A 22,478-nucleotide genomic window follows, 5' to 3' on the forward strand; every position below is an offset into this window, starting at 1 on the left:
GTGTATCCATTAGAGGCAGGAAAAGGTCCCATATAATCAAATCCCCAAACATCAAATGGTTCAATAACAAGAGAATAATTCATAGGCATTTCTTGACGTCTACTAATATTACCAATTCTTTGACATTCATCACAAGACAAGACAAACTTACGGGCATCCTTGAAGAGAGTAGGCCAATAAAAACCAGATTGCAATACCTTATGTGCAGTTCTATCTCCAGCGTGGTGTCCTCCATAAGCCTTGGAATGACACTTGCGTAGGATCTGTTCCTGGTCATGCTCAGGTACACAACATTTAATAACACCATCTACTCCTTCCTTATAAAGATGTGGGTCATCCCAAAAGTAATGTCTTAAATCGTAGAAAAACTTTTTCTTTTGCTGGTATGTGAAGCTAGGTGGTATAAACTTAGCAACAATATAATTAGCATAATCAGCATACCATGGAGTACTACGAGAAGTACTTATAACATTTAATTGTTCATCAGGAAAGCTATCATTAATAGGTAGTGGGTCATCAAGAATATTTTCTAACCTAGACAAGTTGTCTGCAACGGGGTTCTCAGCTCCCTTTCTATCAACAATATGTAAATCCAATTCTTGTAGCAAGAGAACCCATCTAATAAGTCTAGGCTTAGCATATTTCTTTTCCATAAGGTATTTAATAGCAGCATGATCAGTTTGAATAGTTACTTTAGAATCAACAATATACGATCTGAACTTATCACAAGCAAATACAACTGCTAAAAGCTCCTTTTCAGTAGTAGCATAATTTCTTTGAGCATTGTCTAGAGTCTTACTAGCATAATGAATAACATTTAATTTCTTATCAAATCTTTGCCCTAGAACAGCACCTACATCATAATCACTAGCATCACACATAATTTTAAAGGGTAGGTTCCAATCAGGTGGCTGAACAACAGGTGCAGTGACTAATGCTTTCTTATGTATTTCAAATGCTTCTACACAATCATCATCAAAGAAAAATGGTATATCTTTTTGCAATAAATTAGTTAGAGGTCGAGAAAATTTTGAGAAGTACTTAATGAACCTCCTGTAAAATCCGGCGTGACCAAGGAAACTTCTTATACCTTTGATGTCCTTGGGACATGGCATCTTTTCAATAGCATCAACCTTGGCTTTATCAACTTCAATACCTCTTTCAGAAATTTTATGCCCCAAGACAATACCTTCATTAACCATAAAGTGGCACTTTTCCCAATTCAAGACAAGATTAGTTTCTTCACATCTCTGCAAAACTCGATCAAGATTGCTCAAGCAATCATCAAAAGAGGAACCATAGACGGAAAAGTCATCCATGAAACCTCACAAATCTTTTCACAAAAGTCAGAGAATATAGCCATCATGCATCTTTGAAAGGTAGAAGGTGCATTACATAAACCAAAAGGCATACGTCTATAAGCAAAAGTACCAAAAGGGCATGTAAAAGTAGTCTTTGATTGATCTCTAGTCGACACAGGTATTTGAGAGAAACCAGAATAACCATCTAGAAAGCAATAGTGCGTCTGTTTGCATAATCTTTCTAACATTTGATCAATAAAAGGTAAGGGGTAATGATCTTTCTTAGTAGCTTTATTTAATTTACGGAAATCTATTACCATCCTATAACCTGTGATAATTCTTTGTGGAATCAATTCATCTTTATCATTGGGAACAACAGTAATACCTCCCTCCTTAGGTACACAATGGATAGGACTTACCCACTCACTATCAGCAACGGGATAGATTATACCTGCCTCCAGAAGCTTTAGTATTTCTTTTCTTACTACTTCTTTCATTTTAGGATTCAGACGTCATTAAGGATCACGAACTGGTTTTGCATCTGCTTCCAAAGTTATTTTATTTTGACACAGAGTGGGACTAATGCCCTTAAGATCATCAAGAGTATATCCAATAGCAGCACGATGCTTCTTCAGAGTTTTCAATAATCTTTCTTGTTCATGCTCTGAAAGGTTAGCACTAATAATAATAGGATATATCTTCTTTTCATCAAGATAAGCATATTTAAGATTATCAGGCAAAGGTTTAAGCTCAAACACGGGATCACCCTTGGGTGGAGGAGGATCCCCTAAAATTTCAATAGGCAAATTATGTTGCAGAATAGGTTCCTGTTTAAAGAATACTTCATCTATTTCCCTTCTTCCATTCATGAACATATCATTTTCATGGTCTAGCAAATAGTGTTCTAAAGGATCACTAGGAGGTACGGCAATAGAAGCAAGACCAATAATTTCATCCTTACTAGGTAATTCTTCCTCACGATGTTGTTTACTAAATTTAGAGAAATTAAACTCATGAACCATATCATCCAAGCCAATAGTAACAACATTCTTTTCACAATCTATCCTAGCATTAACAGTGTTCAAGAAGGGTCTACCAAATATAATGGGACAAAAGCTATCTTGCGGAGAAGTAAGAACAAGAAAATTAGCAGGATATTTAGTTTTCCCACACAAGACTTCAACATCTCTAACAATTCCAATTGGTGAAATAGTATCTCTATTCGCAAGTTTAATTGTGACATCAATAGCTTCTAACTCAGCAGGTGCAATTTCATTCTTAATTTCTTCGTATAAAGTATGCGGTATAACACTAGCACTTGCACCCATATCACATAAGCCATGATAATAAGGATCTCCTATTTTAACAGAAATAACAGGAATGCCTACCACAGGTCTATGTTTATCTTTATCACAAGGTTTAGCAATTCTAGCAGTTTCACCTTCAAACTGAATAACATGCCCATCAATATTATCAGACAAGAGATCTTTAACAATAGCAATATTAGGTTCTACTTTAACTTGCTCAGGAGGTGTATAAGTTCTAATATTGCTTTTACGAACAACAGTTGAAGCTTTAGCATGATCCTTTATTCTAACAGGGAAAGGTGGTTTCTCAATATAAGAAGTAGGAACAATAGGATCATTATAAGTGACAGTCTTTTCTTCAGCTTTAATAGGTGCTGCTACTTTTACTTCTATGGGAGGATGATATTTAAACCACTTCTCCTTAGGGATATCAACATAAGTAGCAAAAGATTCACACAAAGAAGCTACTATCTCAGAGTCAAGTCCATATTTAGTGCTAAACTTACGGAAAATATCAATATCCATAAAAGATTTAACATAATCAAACTTAGGTGTCATACCTGAGTCCTTACCTTCATCGAGGTCCCAATCTTTAGAGTTGCATTTAATTCTATCGAATAAATTCCATCTGAATTCAGTAGTCTTCATCATAAAAGAGCCAGCACAAGAAGTATTGAGCATGGTGCGATTGTTATCAGAAAGTCGAGCATATAAATTTTGAATAATCATTTCTCTTGAGAGCTCATGATTGGGGCATGAATATAACATTGATTTAAGCCTCCCCCAAGCTTGAGCGATGCTTTCTCCTTCGCGAGGCCAGAAATTATATATATAATTGCGATCACGATGAACAAGATGAATAGGGTAATACTTTCGATGAAATTCTAGCTTCAATCTTTTATAGTCCCATGATCTCATATCATCACATAGCCTATACCATATCAATGTGTCTGCCTTCAAAGATAAAGGGAAGACCTTCTTCTTAGCAACATTATCGGCTATACCTGCAAGCTTAAATAATCCACAAACTTCATCCACATATATTAAGTGCTCATCAAGATGCTTTGTTCCATCTCCTGTAAAAGGGTTAGCTAGCAGTTTTTCCATCATACCCGAAGGAAATTCAAAAGGAGTTTCATTTTCAATAGGTTCAGTAGGTTGAGGAGCAACTCTTTGCTCTACTGGATGGGGTGAAGATACCCCGAACAAGCCCCTCAGAGAATTACTTTCCATAGTAACAAGTGACAGTAAATTTTGGCACACTATATAAATTTTTCCTTACCAAATTCCACCTACCAAAGGCGCTACACTCCCCGGCAACGGTGCCAGAAAAGAGTCTTGATGACCCACAAGTATAGGGGATCTATCGTATTCCTTTCGATAAGTAAGAGTGTTGAACCCAACGAGGACCAGAAGGAAATGATAAGCGGTTTTCAGCAAGGTATTCTCTGCAAGTACTGAAATAAGTGGTAACAGATATTTTTGTGATAAGATAGATTGTAACAAACAACAAGTAACAAAAGTAAATAAAGTGCAGCAAGGTGGCCCAATCCTTTTGTAGCAAAGGACAAGCTGGAACAAACTCTTATAATAGGAAAAGTGCTCCCGAGGACACATGGGAATATCGTCAAGCTAGTTTTCATCACGTTCATATGATTCGCGTTTGATACTTTGATAATTTGATATGTGGGTGGACCGGTGCTTGGGTGCTGTTCTTACTTGAACAAGAATCCCACTTATGATTAACCTCTATTGCAAGCATCCGCAACTACAACAAAAGTATTAAGGTAAACCTAACCATAGCATGAAACATGTGGATCCAAATCAGCCCCTTACGAAGCAACGCATAAACTAGGGTTTAAGCTTCTATCACTCTAGCAACCGATCATCTACTTATTACTTCCCAATGCCTTCCTCTAGGCCCAAATAATGGTGAAGTGTTATGTAGTCGATGTCCACATAACACCACTAGAGGCTAGACAACATACATCTTATCAAAATATCAAACGAATACCAAATTCACATGACTACTAATAGCAAGACTTTTCCCTTGTCCTTAGGAACAAACGTAATTACTCACAAAGCATATTCATGTTCATAATCAGAGGTGTCGGGGATATACCCCGTTGCGTAAACCGGCTGGAAGTATAACCCGGCCGGACTGGACGACTCACTGGTAACCCACCCGGAGCTTGGCGGTTCACGGGCTACCCGCCCAGTCTTTGCGCTTCATTAGTAACCCAGCGGGCGGGTCAGATGGATGACGAGGCCCATAGCCCAGAAGGCCGGTTCACGTTTAATGGTGGGCCGGTTTATGAGGAAAGCATAAGGAATATCCCCTTAGAAAGGAAGCAAGACTAGGACTCCACTTGTAATAGAGTAATCATAATCCAACTAGGACTAGTCATGTAAACCGCCCCATCAACATATATAAGGAGGGGCAGGGCTCCCCAAAGAGGGACAAGCTACAAGCAAGAAGAAACAATCTTAGGGCTAGACACAAAGAGGAGAGCCGGTTTACGACGACTCCCTCGTGATGATAATGAGACCTAGCCTCAAACAGCATGTAGGGTTGTTAACGGATGATGTTTCCCGGGGCCCGAAGCTGTCTAAATCCCTGTCTTGTGTTGCGTCTCTCGTCCCGATCAACCCCTCTCAAGCTACCGCATAGATGCGCTGGCCTCGCGACTAAGTCCTGACACTAAGGACATCTGCCGTGACAAAACCACGACAGTTTAGTAACCCGGCGGGCGGGTCAGATGGATGACGAGGCCCATGGCCCAGAAGGCCGGTTCACGTTTAATGGTGGGCCGGTTTATGAGGAAAGAACAAGGAATATTCCCTTAGAAAGGAAGCAAGACTAGGACTCCACTTGTAATAGAGTAATCATAATCCAACTAGGACTAGTCATGTAAACCGCCCCTTCAACATATATAAGGAGGGGCAGGGCTCCCCAAAGAGGGACAAGCTACAAGCAAGAAGAAACAATCTTAGGGCTAGACACAAAGAGGAGAGCCGGTTTGCGACGACTCCCTCGTGATGATAATGAGACCTAGCCTCAAACAGCATGTAGGGTTGTTACCGGATGATGTTTCCCGGGGCCCGAAGCTGTCAAAATCCCTGTCTTGTGTTGCGTCTCTCGTCCCGATCAACCCCTCTTAAGCTACCGCATAGATGCGCTGGCCTCGCGATTAAGTCCTGACACTAAGGACATCTGCCGTGACAAAACCACGATAGTTGGCGCCCACCGTGGGGCTGGCGCACGGTGGTGATGAGTTCTTGAAGGGATTTCTTCCAGGGATCGAGAAGCTCGCAATTTTTCTGGTGAAGAAGAGCCGGTTTGAAAAAATCGACATCAGAGGTTAGGATTACATGGCGCGACACGGCATGTGCTTGCGATCCGACGATCCGAAGCCAGATCAGTTTTTGGACGGATCAGTTTTTGGAGCACGTTCCTGAGGCGAAGGAGTTTTTTCACTGGAGATCATATCCGTACATACGACTACGACTTGTGGTCTAATCGGAAGCAGCAGTACCAATCCATCAAAACTTGCCGATTCATGCGTATGGCGACGTGTACATACGAGGAAAAGCTGCGGTTGCTCCACGCATCAAGAAACAAGAAGCGACATGTTAAAAAAAGGAGGAGTAGCTACGACCTGGAGAAGGACCGGAACAGGATTGGTCAAACCTCCACAATTCAGAGGAGGACTCGGCCATGGCTCGCGAGCGCCTCTGCTGCCTCTGGCCCAGGACTGGCCCGGTGCCCTGCCTTGTCGGCCTCCCACGCTGGCGTCTCCCCCACCCTTTGCCTTTGCGGCTCCACTGCTACTACGGCCATGGCCTGTTTTGAGTCGCCACCCACTACTACCTCTAAAGCGACGGCCGCGCCTCCGACCTACTCTGCTGCAGCAGCCGCCGCCACAAACGGCCCGCGCCGGGCCGGGTTCACCTTCACCTTGAGTCGCTGCACGCACCTGCCCTCGAGCCGATGCTTCTGCTGGGTCCGAGTCACTGTTTTGTCCTCCGCCTCTGTCGCTAGCGCTTCCGAGACGCTTCTGCTCGTTTTTATTCCGGATGCCTGGCGCGCCAAGTCGCCTGCGAGCCCGACCTCGCGTCGCCTCTGCATTCCGGTCCATTGGCGCATATAACCCGTACAGGGCTTGGACAGAGAACAAGATAGGCGTGATTTCACTTGTGAGGATTCAGTTTCATCTGGTTACACTAGTCTGTATTTCAGATCAACCATATACTGATCACGGTGTAAGAGCTGAAGGCAACATGGCATTGTTTTAGTCAAAAACATTGAAGGCAATGCTGTAGTTGAAATCCAGAAGAATGTCATTGCTGAAAGGAGTCAAAGCCCTATTTCATAGTTAAAAGGAATTGATGCCATTACTGATCAAAATTGGCTGATGCTTTCCGTGAGACCCGCCCGCGCTAACACGACCAGCGCCAGGCCTGAAGCCGTCCTCTGCTCCAAGTCGCCGAAGTCACGGGCTGGCCGCGTTTCCGCTGTCGCTCTGCGCCTTTGCGCGTCCTCACCGGCTCTCAAGCTGCGGCTATGCCCGAGATGTCGCAGACGTGACCCGCCGCCGGCTACACCTGCTGACCTCACCACGGCAGTTCACTGCTACGCCTGCCGGCTTGCCTGCCTCTTCTACCGCGCTTCGCTCCCATTAGCGTTAAACCGCTCCTAAACCTAGGAACTGGTGTTAAAGAAAAGGAGCTACGGCAACATCTGCAAACCACTTATCATTAGAGTATTATATATACACCTGATGGGCTATACTATTGTCAGTTTATTGACGGATATTACATATGGATCATCTGCCACACGAACAAATCAGGTGCTATTTTTCTAAACTTTTACTGGTATAATTAAGTATCATCCAAAGGTTTTTTCACGGTATGCTATGCTATACACAGGTCAATTGATTCATGGCCAAGGTATGATCCGCTCGTCGTGCGCCGGCGTCGCAGGCGACGTATACATCTGCACCGCCCGTGCTGGGTGCTTAAAGACCTGGAGAATAACCCGGAGGTTTTCTGCTTGAACCGCCGGGGCCATATTGAGTTGCCGACCAGTCTAAATCGCCTTTATCGCGATGAACGGATCATCCGTTCGAACAAAAAACATGAGGTGATGTCCGTCCGGTTTGTTTTCATAGCACATATTAATTTTTGTGTGAACAATTACTTTGGCAAGTGATATTTTTTGACGCAGGACAACTGTTCATTACAAATGAGGCGTTATATTACGGGCACGGAGCACGCGCTAGCAATGTTCTGCACCGGCGTTTTGTCCGTGTCATACCACCCATTGAATGAACGTGAGCAAATCGCCGTCCCTATGGCCCGGTTTACATCAGCTTGCCGGGACCGCACCCGCGATTAACTCGCCCGACTGTGCCGGTTTACGACACCGGTGCCGATTTTCCCCGTCCGCACCGGTTTACAATGTCGCGGCCGACTCATTTGTTCGAACCGCTTCTGATGCTGCGGTCGTCTTTGTCGTCCGTCTCTTGCGGCCTGGTCTACATCATCATACCGGGTCGCACCTGTCTGCATGATCTATTTGTTGAATATAAAGCCAGTCAATGCTTGGGTAGCCCAGTTTTCTTTCAACAAATTGGAGGCAAATTATCATATACTATCGACCGCTTTCTGCACTGGATGGCTCAATGGGCAGGCGCACAAGTCACCGCCACTACAGTTTGGTTAAACTTCCAATCGCCAGTTAGAAGGAACCATTGGCCGAGTTGTTGACACGGATTATACAGATCATTTATAACCCGCCACAGTCACCTCAACCTTCTGTGGATTCGGATCGTGCTATCAACGCCAATGCTACACAAGTTATGCCGGTTTATATCACGGTAAAAAATGGAGAATCTCAAGCCAACTCCTTGAGTCACCTTGAGACTCGGGGGCTACGATGACATGACTCAGCAAATCTTGCCAGTTTCAAGCAAATTTAAGGACCCATGACGATGGTGGGAAAAGATAACCCAGTCCCGGAGGCTACTGTTATATGGATGAAAATTTAAAGGCTGTCAGAAAATTTCCGGCTTAGAAAGTATATAACAGTTACAACATCCGGGCTTAATGAAGAAGTTTCGGGTCATCAGAAAGGATTCCGGTTCAAGGGAAGTCAGTCTAACTGAAGCTCTCAACTATCCGGATTACAGTCTGGTTCAAGGGAAATCTGTCTCCCACAAAGCTCTGAAGCTCTCAAACCGGTTTAAGAATTTCCGGTTTAGAAAGAAATTAACTTCTCGCAAGTTTGAGTTGAAAGGCCGTCAGAAAATTTCTGGCTGAAAATGAAGATTCCGGTTTGCAATCCGGTTTAAGGGAAATTTGTTCTCCCACATAGCTTTGAAGCTCTCAATATCCTATGGTTTGGTTGATTAATTACCTCACTCCATATGTATTTCCTATCATACCAAGCCACTGATTGATTTGCTCAAGGAAAAGGAGTCTGTTGTGTTAATTCTAGATCATGCACAAGACTCCGATATCCTCGACGATGGTTCCCAACCAGAACTCGGTAGTGTTTTGTTGTAGGACTACTATGTGGTCATGTTTGTCTTGGACAGAGCGTTCACAGGTGTGTAGCAGAACCAGCTCATGTTTTGGAGCTTGCTTCCATAGTTCATCCCCCGAGAATCTTGCAACGTCATCTAATCGAATTGTGTTGCAGACTTTCTTTTGTAGACATGTTGACTCTAAAGTATCCTGTTACTAACCATATCTGAATCTCGGGCAGATATGATGGTTGGAACATTCCCAGCATTTGCATTTTGTTCCCAGCTTGCACCCGACTTTGTGCCATTTCACTATGGGCTGCCTTCTCAGCAATTGCTGCTCAGGATCATCTTCAAAAGTGGTCCTACCATGGGTCCCATCCATTTCCGATGATAAGAAAAAAATCATCCATTGTGTTGTCTTCAACAAGGTAGTCCACATCATCCATTCCAGTCGGAGTATGCCATCCTTTCAAACTTCTTCAAACGATCGATTGTGAATTGCCCTAGCCTGGAGAGTTTCAACGATCTTGTATCAAAAGTAGTTCCTTTTGCCACTTAAGGTAATAATTCTATGAGTCACCTCCTCCGAGGTGCCCGGTTATGGAGTCACGGCGATTATCTCCTTGCTACTTTGAAAACCATGCATCATCTTACTTAAGTGTGGAATTGTTGCTTACCAATGAACCTCTGTCATCTACTTCTTCCATTGCTCCTGGTGTGTTTTGTGTATCAACTCAAGAGGTGTTCTTACATCTCACTCCGTGAGTTTTTCTTGAGTGTCCGATCTTCGAGGAGATCGTTTTCTGTAGAGTTTTCTTTTGTCATCATCGTGTTGGATAAAGATCTCGAAGGCAAAGACGTCAAGATCAATTTGAAGCAATGAATCAACATCTTCGAGAAGGGTAAGTGGATCATGAAGATTGTGATAGTTTTGTGACCCCCTTTCCTATTACCTCACGTCTTGAATCTTGGGACGAGATTCTTGTTTAGTGGGGGGTGAGTTGTCGCAGCCCTAGCTCAACCCCTGTTGTCTTTGCTTGATCATCGTGTCATCATGTTTAAAATTCAAATAAATTTGAATTGGGGATGTTCAAACCATAGCACCAGAAAGAATTCAAATAGGTTCAAATTAAATCTTTCTCAAAGAACCCAAAAATGCCCTTTGAAAATGTTCATGATTTCTGGTTAAGGTGGAAACCTCCACCATGGCCGAGACGCCCGTGAGCTCGTTGCCTCCATAGGCGTGGCCACTGGCCTCCACATGCCTCTTCGACGTGTGAAGAAGCTCCGTCGTCGACCTCTACACCACCTCTGCCAAACCACACGAGCGGACGCGCCCTGCAGCAGCTTCCCCGACCTCTTCTACAAGCTTCGGCCGCCGAGATCATCGACGATCGTGTTCCCTCTCTGATGCCTCCCCGAGCTCGCGGTCTGCCTCATCCGAACCGCCATGAGCCCCGCTTCGATACCCCCTAACGTCGTGCGCTATTGCTTGCCGTAGCTGTCGCCCCCTTGGTGACCATAGCACACCACCGCCCAAGCTCGCCGTTGACGCAGCTCCGGTGACCATTTGGTGACCTGAGCGAGTCCAACACATTCGTAGCACCATGTAGAGCAGCCCTAGTGCTTTAGTTCGCTAGTTTGCAAGATGGAAACGTGTTCCCGTGCATGCCTGAGCTCCAGCTGTCGCCGTTGAGGTCGCCGCCGCCGTTTCCGGCCCCCAGACACAGAATCCGGTCCCGCTGGATGTGGAAGATGTTGTGGAACGTAGCAATAATTCAAAATTTTCCTACGTGTCACCAAGATCAATCTAGGAGATACTAGAAACGAGAGAGAGGTAGTGCATCTTCATACCCTTGAAGATCGCTAAGCGGAAGCGTTACAAGAACGCGGTTGATGGAGTCGTACTCGCGGCGATTCAAATCGCGGAAGATTCGATCTAGCGCCGAACGGACGGCGCCTCCGCGTTCAACACACGTACAGCCCGGGGACGTCTCCTACTTCTTGATCCAGCAAGGGGAGAGGAGAAGTTGAGGGAGAATTCCAGCAACACGACGGCATGGTGGAGATGGAGCTCGTGGTTCTCCAGCAGGGCTTCGCCAAGCACTATGGAGGAGGAGGAGGTGTAGGAGGAGGGATGGCTGCGCCAGGGAAGAGGTGTGGCTGCCTTCCCACCCCTCCACTATATATAGGGGCAAGGGAGAGGGGTAGGCGCCCTAGGGTTTCCCCAAGGGGGCGGCGGCCAAGCAGATTGGATCTCCCTAGGGAAAATCCTAGGGAGACTTGCGCCCCAAGCCAAGCAGGTGGAGGCTTGCCTCCCAAGCCCGGTGGAGGCGCCCCACCTCCCCAAGTAACGTGGGAAAGGTTGTGGGGGCGCACCACCCCTTAGTGGGCTGGTTTGCCCCTTCCCCTTTGGCCCATGAGGCCCTCCAACACTTGCCGGGGCTCCTGAAACACCTTTCGGTCATGCTGGCCATAGCCTGGTACCTCCAGAACACTTCCGAACTCCAATACCCTTCGTCCAATATATCAATCTTCACCTCCAGACCATTTCGGAACTCCTCGTGACGTCCGGGATCTCATCCAGGACTCGGAACTACCTTCGGTAACCACATACTATTTCCCATAACAACTCTAGCGTCACCGAACCTTAAGTGTGTAGACCCTACGGGTTCGGGAACCATGCAGACATGACCGAGACACCTCACCGGCCAATAACCAATAGCGGGATCTGGATACTCATATTGGCTCCCACATGTTCCACGATGATCTCATCGGATGAACCATGCTGTCGGGGATTCGATCAATCCCGTATTCAATTCCCTTTGTCAATCGGTATGTTACTTGCCCGAGATTCGATCGTCAGTTTCCCAATACCTTGTTCAATCTCATTACCGGCAAGTCACTTTACTCGTTCTGTAACGCATGATCCCGTGACTAACTGCTTAGTCACATTGAGCTCATTATGATGATGTATTACCGAGTGGGCCCAGAGATACCTCTCCGTCATACGGAGTGACAAATCCTAGTCTCGATTCGTACCAACCCAACAGACACTTTCAGAGATACCTATAGTGCACCTTTATAGCCACCCAGTTATGTTCTGACGTTTGGTACACCCAAAGCATTCCTACGGTATCCGGGAGTTGCACAATCTCACGGTCTAAGGAAATGATACTTGACATCAGAAAATCTTTTAGCAAACGAACTACACGATCTTGTGCTATGCTTAGGATTGGGTCTTGTCCATCACATCATTCTCCTAATGATGTGATCCCGTTATCAATGACATCTAATGTCCATGGTCAGGAAACCATAACCATCTATTGATCAATGAGCTAGTAAACTAGAGGCTCACTAGGGACATGTTGTGGTCTATGTATTCACACATGTATTACGGTTTCCAGTTAATACAATTATAGCATGAACAATAGACAATTATAATGAACAAGGAAATACAATAATAACCATTTTATTATTGCCTCTAGGGCATATTTCCAACAGTCTCCCACTTGCACTAGAGTCAATAATCTAGTACACATCACTATGTGATTGTAATGAATCCAACACCCGTAGGGTTTGTTCATATCTTGCTTGTGAGAGGGGTTATTAGTCAATGGGTCTGAACCTTTCAGATCAGTGTGTGCTTTACAAATATCTATGTCATCTTGTAGATGCAGCTACCATTGGAGCTATTCCAAATAACTGCTCTACTGTACGAATCCAGTTTACTATTCAGAGTCATCCGGATTAGTGTTAAAGTTTGCATCGACGTAACCCTTTACGACGAACTCTTTTACCACCTCCATAATCGAGAAAATTCCTTAGTCCACTAGTTACTAAGGATAAGTTCGACCGCTGTCATGTGATCCATTCCTGGATCACTCTTGTACCCCTTGACTAACTCATGGCAAGGCACACTTCAGGTGCGGTACATAGCATAGCATACTGTAGAGCTTACGTCTAAAGCATAGGGGACGACCTTCGTCCTTTCTCTCTCTTCTGCCGTGGTCAGGTCTTGAGTCTTACTCAATACTCACACCTTGTAACACGGCTAAGAACTCCTTCTTTGCTGATCTATTTTGAACTCCTACAAAATCTTGTCACGGTATGTATTCATTTGAAAGTAATATTAAGCGTTTTTTATCTATCCTTATAGATCTTGATGCTCAATGTCCAAGTAGCTTAATCCAGGTTTTCCATTGAAAAACATTTTTCAAATAACCCTGCATGCTTTCCAGAAATTCTACATCATTTCTGATCAACAATATGTTAACAACATATACTCATCAAAAATTCTATAGTGCTCCCACTCACTTCTTTGGAAATACAAGTTTCTCATAAACTTTGTATAAACCCAAAATCTTTGATCATCTCATCAAAGTGTACATTCCAACTCCGAGATGCTTACTCCAGACCTTAGAAGGATTGCTGGAGCTTTGCATGCTTGTTAGCATCTCTCAGGATTGACAAAACCTTTTGGTTGTATCACATACAACCTTTCCTCAAGAAAATCGTCGAGGAAACAATGTTTTGACATCCTATCTGCAAGATTTCATAAATAATGCAGTAACTGCTAACATAATTCCAACAGACTCTTAGCATCGCTACGAGTGAGAAAGTCTCATCGTAGTCAACTCCTTGAACTTGTCGGGAAATATCTTAACGACAAGTCGAGCTTTCTTAATGGTGACACTTACCATCATTGTCCGTCTTCCTTTTAAAATCCATCTGCACCCAACAGCCTTATGACCATCAAGTAGTTCTTTCAAAGTCTATACTTTGTTTTACACATGGATCCTTTCTCGGATTTTATGGCCTCGAGCCATTCGTCGGAATCCGGGCCCTGTTGGGGAACGTAGCAGAATTTTAAAATTTTCTACGCATCACCAAGATCAATCTATGGAGTCATCTAGCAACGAGGGAGAGGGGAGTGCATCTACATACCCTTTTAGATCGCGCGGGGAAGCGTTCAAGAGAGCGGGGTTGATGGAGTCGTACTCGTCGTGATCCAAATCACCGACGACCTAGCGCCGAACGGACGGCACCTCCGCGTTCAACACACGTACAGTTGGGAAGACGTCTCCTCCAACTTGATCCAGCAAGGGGGAAGGAGAGGTTGATGAAGATCCAGTAGCACGACGGCGTGGTGGTGGAAGCAACGATGATCTCGGCAGGGCTTCGCCAAGCTCAGGGAGAGGGAGGAGTGTCACGGGTGGGAGAGGGAGGCGCCAGGGGCTAGGGTGCGGCTGCCCTCCCTCCCCTCCACTATATATAGGACCCCTAGGGGGCGCCGGCCCTAGGAGATGCAATATCCAAGGGGGGGGGGGCGGCGGCCAAGGGGGTGGAGTGCCCCCCAAGCCAAGTGGGGCGCCCCCACCCCTAGGGTTTCCAACCCTAGGCGCAGGGGAGGCCCATGGGGGGGGGGGGGCGCACCAGCCCACCAGGGGCTGGTTCCTCTCCCACTTCAGCCCATGGGGCCCTCCGAGATAGGCGGCCCCACCCGGTGGACCCCTGGGACCCTTCCGGTGGTCCCTGTTCAATACCGATTACCCCAAAACCTTCCCGATGGCCAAAACTTGACTTCCTATATATAAATCTTCATCTCCGGACCATTCCGGAATTCCTCGTGACGTCTGGGATCTCATCTGGGACTCCGAACAACTTTCGGGTTACCGTATACGAATATCTCAACAACCCTAGCATCACCGAACCTTAAGTGTGTAGACCCTACGGGTTCGGGAGACACGCAGACATGACCAAGACGACTCTCTGGTCAATAAGCAACAGCGGGATCTGGATACCCATGTTGGCTCCCACATGCTCCTCGATGATCTCAACGGATGAACCACGATATCAAGGATTCAATCAATCCCGTATACAATTCCCTTTGTCAATCGGTACGTTACTTGCCCGACACTCGATCATCGGTATCCCAATACCTCGTTCAATCTTGTTACCGGCAAGTCACTTTACTCGTACCGTAATGCATGATCCCGTGATCAACCACTAGGTCACATTGAGCTCATTATGATGATGCATTACTGAGTGGGCCCAGAGATGCCTCTCCGTCATACGGAGTGACAAATCCCAGTCTCGATTCGTGCCAACCCAACAGACACTTTGGGAGATACCCGTAGTGTACCTTTATAGTCACCCAGTTACGTTGTGACGTTTGGCACACCCAAGGCACTCCTACGGTATCCGGGAGTTGCACAATCTCATGGTCTAAGGAAATGATACTTGACATTCGGAAAAGCTATTGCAAACGAACTACACGATCTTTGAGCTATGCTTAGGATTGGGTCTTGTCCATCACATCATTCTCCTAATGATGTGATCCCGTTATCAATGACATCCAATGTCCATAGTCAGGAAAACATGACTATCTTTTGATCAACGAGCTAGTCAACTAGAGGCTCACTACGGACGTGTTGTGGTCTATGTATTCACACATGTATTACGATTTCCGGATAACACAATTATAGCATGAACAATAGACAATTATCATGAACAAAGAAATATAATAATAACCATTTTATTATTGCCTCTAGGGCATATTTCCAACAGGCCCACTATCGCTTCTCCATAGCTCGTAGGTTCATTGTTGTCTAGCAACATGACTTCCAAGACAGGATTACGTACCACTCTGAAGTAGTACACATCCTTGTCGACCTATGAGGTTTGGTAGTGACTTGATCCGAAGTTTCATGATCACTATCATAAGCTTCCACTTCAATTGGTGTAGGTTCCACAGGAACAACTTCCTGTGCCCTGCTACACACTAGTTGAAGTGACGGCTCAATAACCTCATCAAGTCTCCACCATCCTCCGACTCAATTCTTTCGAGAGAAACTTTTCCTCGAGAAAGGACCCGTTTCTAGAAACAATCACTTTTGCTTCCGGATCTGAAATAGGAGGTATACCCAACTATTTTTGGGTATTCTAAGAAGATGCATTCATCCGCTTTTGGTTCGAGCTTTTTAGCCTAAAACTTTTTCACATAAGAGTCGCATCCCCAAACTTTTAAGAAACGACAGCTTAGGTTTCTCTAAACCATAGTTCATATGGTGTCATCTCAACGGAATTATGTGGTGCCTTATTTAAAGTGAATGCGGTTGTCTCTAATGCCTAACCCATAAACTATAGTGGTAATTTGATAAGAGACATCATGGTATGCACCATATCCAAAAGGGTGCAGTTATGATGTTTGGACACACCATCACACTATGGTGTTCCAGGCGGTATTAGTTGAGAAACAATTTCCACAATGTCTTAATTGTGTGCCAAACTCGTAACTCAAATATTCATCTCTATGATCATATCATAGACATTTTATCATCTTGTCACGACGATCTTCAACTTCACTCTGAAATTACTTGAACCTTTCAATAATTCAGACTTGTGTTTCATCAAGTAAATATACTCAGCATCTACTCAAATCATCTGTGAAGTAAGAACATAACGATATCCACTGCGTGCCTCAGCACTCATTGGACTGCACACATCAAAATGTATTATTTCCAACAAGTTTCTTTCTTGTTCCATCTTACTAAAAACGAGGCCTTTCAGTCATCTTTCCCATGTTGTATGATTTGCATGTCTTAAGTGATTCAAAATCAAGTGAGTCCAAATGATCCATCTGTATGGGGTTTCTTCATGCATATCTACCAATAGATATGGTTCGCATGTCTCAATCTTTTCAAAAATGAGTGAGTCCAGAGATCCATCAACATGGAGCTTCTTCATGAGTTTTATACCAACATGACTCAAATGGCAGTGCCACAAGTATGTGGTACTATCATTAGTATCTTATATCTTTTGGCATGAACATGTGTATCACTATGATATAGATTCAATAAACCATTTATTTTAGGTGCAAGACCATTGAAGGTATTATTCAAGTAAACAGAGTAACCATTATTCTCCTTAAATGAATAACCGTATGGCGATAAACATAATCCAATCATGTCTATGCTCAACGCAAACACCAAATAACAATTATTTAGGTTTAACACCAATCTCGATGGTAGAGGGAGCGTGCAATGTTTGATCACATCAACCTTGGAAACACTTCCAACATATCGTCATCTCACCTTTAGCTAGTCTCTGTAGCCTTTTATTTCTAGTTACTAACACTTAGCAACCGAACCGGTATTTATTACCCTGGTGCTACTAGGAGTACTAGTAAAGTACACAATAATATAATGCATATTCAAAATACTTCTGTCGACCTTGCCAGCCTTCTCATCTACCAAGGATCTAGGGTAGTTCTACTTCAGTGACCGTTCCCCTCATTATAGAAGCACTTAGTCTCGGGTTTGGTTCAACCTTGGCTTTCTTCACTAGAGCAGCAACTGATTTGTCGTCTCATGAAGTATCCCTTCTTTCCATTGCCCTTCTTGAAACTAGTGGTTTTACTAACCATCAACAATTGATGCTCCTACTTGATTTCTGCTTTCACAGTGTCAAACATCGCGAATTGCTCAAGGATCATCATGTCTATCCCGGATATGTTATAGTTCATCACTAAGCTCTAATAGCTTGGTGGCAGTGACTATGGAGAACTATCACTATCTCATCTGGAAGATTAACTCCAACTCGATTCAAGCGATTGTAGTACTCAGACAATCTGAGCACATGCTCAACGATTGAGCTTTTCTCCCTTAGTTTGCAGGCTTAAGAAACTTGTCAGAGGTCTCATACCTCTTGACGTGGGCACTAGTCTGAAATCCCAATTTCAGTCTTTCGAACATCTCATATGTTCTGCGATGTTTCAAAAACGTCTTTGGTGCCACAATTCTAAACCGTTAGTATTACGCACTGAACTATCACATAGTCATCAAAACGTGTATGTCAGATGTTTCCCAACATCTACAGACGACGCTCGAGGTTCAACGCACTGAGCGGTGCATTAAGGACATAGCCCTTCTGTGCAGCAATGAGGACAATCCTCAGTTCACGGACCCAGTCCGCATAATTGCTACTGTCAACTCTCAACTAAATTTTTTCTAGGAACATATCTAAAACAGTAGAATCAAAGCGTGAGCTAGGACATAATTTGCAAAGACCTTTTAACTATGTTCATGATAATTAAGTTCATCTAATCAAATTATTCAATGAACTCCCACTTAGATAGACATCCTGACGGTGTCCTGGACTAGGGGGTACTCAACACGTCATCTCCCGATCTGATAGATTGGGCCGAGGACCCCCGTGGCCATATACTCATGGGCCAGTTCGGACAGCTGCCGCATACAAGGAAGATTCCACAAGACTTGGCGATCAAGACAAGGACTTCTCCCCACCGACGTATTCGGCTAGGACTCTTGTTATCCTAGGCCTCCGGTGCATTATATAAACCGAGGCCAGGCTAGTCGATAGAGATCAACTCCATACACAATCATACCATAGGCTAGCTTCTAGTGTTTAGCCTCCTTGATCTCGTGGTAGATCTATTCTTGTACTACCCATATCTTCAATATTAATCAAGCAGGAGTAGGGTTTTACCTCCATCGAGAGGGCCCGAACCTGGGTAAAACAAAGTGTCCCCTGTCTCCTGCTACCATCCGACCTAGACGCACAGTTCGGGACCCCCTACTCGAGATCCGCCGGTTTTGACACCGACATTGGTGCTTTCATTGAGAGTTCCGCTGTGTGATCGACAAAAGGATCGATGGCCTGCCTGCAGATCAACTGCGACTTCGGCATCTTCGTCACCAGCTCGACTGGTCACCTTGGTTCGACCAAGGACCGCACCCTATCTCTGATCGTCATGTTCGGATGAGGGCCTTCATCAACGTCAACTCAGATCTCTATCAAGATCATGGAGGAATCATCCAGGGATCCCGGGGGCTCAACGTCAACATTGCCCTCGGGCGACCGTGCTGTCTCTCTGGACAGCAAACTTGTATCCGCCGCCACCGCCTCCTCAAGTGTCGTTTTAATGATTGCTTTGGTGGGATTGTGCGGAATTGGGTCTACAACAACCCTGGAAAATTTCGTCGAGTTCCGATGGAGGAATCTCTGGCAATCCGCGATATACCGGAGCCCTGTCAAATCTGGACGGGAATTTGGATGAGTTTAGGGCGTGGTGTCCAGATTCAAGCTCGGACGTCTTTTGGAAGATCCAACCGTTGATCGGCTGCAGAATTCCAATATCTACCACCTCTCAAAATTTCGGCTCGATCCGACCGTCCAAACTCTGGGAACCTTCCGATTAGTGCATCACTTTTTGGATATTTTTTCTGCACGAAAACGAATCCGACCCAAGTTCATCTTTTTTATGAACGGGATTTCGGACATTCCTTTTGAAGGAAGTTTTGTATGGGGTATTGTGTTTTGTTCCCGAACACATCCCACTAACTTTAAGATCTTTTGAACATGATCTTCAACATCATGCTGGTGTCAAACCAGTCCGGCAATATTACTCCACGGCTGCCGACCTGCGCTAGACACGTCGTCACTTCGGCCGAGCTCAACTTCTTCGGATCATCATCTCGGCAAGCCGAACAAGGGTCCGACATCGCGAAGGATAAATCATCATCAACATCGCCGCCCCACGGATTACACGGAGCGGGCATACCGGCATCGCCGCACGGTCGCTTCATCAAGCCGGCATCGACCACGTCACGACCTGCATCAACAGGGCCGCACTATTGTTCCTCCGAGCCGGTGTCCATCACGTCGACCTACTTCGACATCTCGGCTGGACCGGGGGCTTCATCATCTCTTCATCAACCTACTCCGGTAGCGGGTGTGCAGATCGAGTCCCAATTCTGGGAATCACCTTCCTTCGGATTGCTACAACAAATAAACCGGGTGCTATCAATCCCTAATATTTTTTGCTTGTTTGGGTTCATTTTTCCCAAGGAATTATTACTCTGGTTTGTCCATCATATGTACACAGGTCTATCAAATGGTGGCCGCATTAACGATAGTCACATGGTAGTTCGGTCAGTTTCCGTACATAGTCCGGCGAACGCCGCATCCGGAGCTCGGACCGACCTGCGAATTCAGGCTTTGCCACGCCTTTACCGCATCACGTCGACACCCTGCATCGACAATGACTTCGGCGCCAGGCCATATTTCTTTTATTACTCACTTTGCATAAATTATTGATTATGCAACGATCTTTTATTATTATTACTATTATCTCCGGTTTGCACAATTTTATGTGGCACAGGAAAACAATCCAGCCGGACTATATCCTTTGGCGTCACCTCGGCTGGACGGGGGGATTCGTCAACACTTCATTACCCCATGCCGGGCACTTCGGCATCACTCTGCCGGCCTGCATTGACCGTGCCATGTCACCACTTCGGGGTGCCGAGCTCTTTGCTCCGCCACCTCGGGACCGGCTTGGGGGATGGCACCTTGTCCCGCATCAAGCTCGGACCGCGTCATCAATACCGAACAGATTAACCAGCTAAGTTGCCTTCATGCTCAAAGTTTTAAAATTTTAACTTGTGTTCGGCTCGACCAAGCATTATACTTTTTTGGAAAAAAGTTGCTTGTAATTTTTTCTTCCTTGTCCAAACTTTGTTTGTGACACACAAATTCAAGGACCCAATTCACTTGGGGGCTTCATTTATGAAGCTTTTCCTCTTGCATATGATTATACTTGTACGGCTTCGTTCCTTGTTCGTGTATTATGCCACAATATGCACCATATTGACTTAAGCGATTTGCAAGCTGGGTTGCCTCGCTCCTGTGTTTACCCCTACATTCCCGATTGTTCGGCTAGGGAGTAAAGGGAGCACCTCTGCGATTGTCACGATCGGGTCACCCGAGCCGGACCTCAGACTGGGTGAAGCCGAAAGCTAGCGCTCTTATAGTTATTCAATGATGGTCGGCACACAACGGAACTCATGAGTACAAAAAATCTATTGCACAAGTCTCATAATAACAATGAGCACCGAAGAAAGGTATCCGTGGGGGTACTATTTTCTTCGAAGATGCTTCTTACACTTCACGATAATATAGCATAAGTTCCCTGAGCACGCTTTGTCTGTTACAGCCTTATGGCCTGATTGCCTGGTTATTGGAAACACCGTCAATATTCTCGACCGATGGAGTACATAACACTTTTCGGTCCTTGACCGAAGAGGGAGAAGCTGATGGTCGGTTAAGACGCGTTTAAAGTTCGGTTGAACATAGATATGATATAAGTACTTCGGTACATGCAATCATTCTTCTACCCAAGTCACTTGGGGGCTCTTAAGTTTATTTGAGCCGTTTTATAATAAGTGTTCTTCTTGTCAGTCGTTGCAAAGTTCTATTATTATTATTATTATTATTATTATTATTATTATTATTATTATTATTATTATTATTATTATTATTATTTATCACACCTTTTTTCGACGCGAGTGTGCGGTCACTAGCCGGGGAGCCTAATTTCTCTCTCAAAGCCGCTAGAGTTTAGTTTGCTAAACTGGCCTAATGAGAAGTACTCTGCCCTCGGGATAGGAGGTTGAAGCCGTAGGCTGACCCGCTCGAAGTCTTGAGATAGGATGCGTCATGTTAAAGGACGACAGAAGCACTTCTTTTTTCTAAGACTAATTTTCGGATTGGCACCGAACACTTGATCTTGTTCGGACGTCATGTTTTTACTGACGTTTCTTGGTTTTCCAAGCTTTTTGGCACTTTTAAACTATTTGTGCTTTTCCAGCATTAGTCTCGTAGTGCAACGCCGGACACCTTTAGGGATTCGGCAAAAACATTCTCAGATATTGCTATATATGCATCGGTTTCGAATTGTGTCTTTGGTCAATAGTTGGGTTGCCCGGCTCCTGCACTTGCTTCCTATGTTCCGTTTTGTTCGGCTAGGCGTGCAAAGGGAGAACCACTGCGATTGTGCTTCCAGCTCACATGGTTAAGCACCTTAGTGGAGAAAGCCGAAAACTGACTGTCACAATAAGCATAAACTGGTCAGCGATCCGATGACTATGACGGGCCATTCATAACATTGGCCGAAGTGTTTACGGCTTGACCTCGACTGTCGCCGAACACTACCGGGGGCTATTAACTGGCCTCCCAAACTAAATCCTCGATATTTTGCTCTTACATTCGAGCTGAGGTTTCATGATCATGCTTAGCATGACAACCCAAAGAAAGGAACCGATAGCGGGACTATTTTCTTTGGAATACATTTCTTCTATTAAATAGTAATATAACATATCTCTCTACGTACCTTTGTTTATAAAACTGTGTGGCCAGATTGCCTTGTTTGTCGTAAATCTTCGCCCTCATAAAGGCTTTATAAAGTAGGATAAACACTCCTCGGGTACTGGCCAAGGAGGTGGAAGCCGATGGTCGGTCAACAAAGTTTTGTACAA

The sequence above is a fragment of the Triticum urartu genome, chromosome 7 (genome assembly GCF_003073215.2).
Source record: "Triticum urartu cultivar G1812 chromosome 7, Tu2.1, whole genome shotgun sequence".
Lineage (NCBI taxonomy): Eukaryota > Viridiplantae > Streptophyta > Magnoliopsida > Poales > Poaceae > Triticum > Triticum urartu.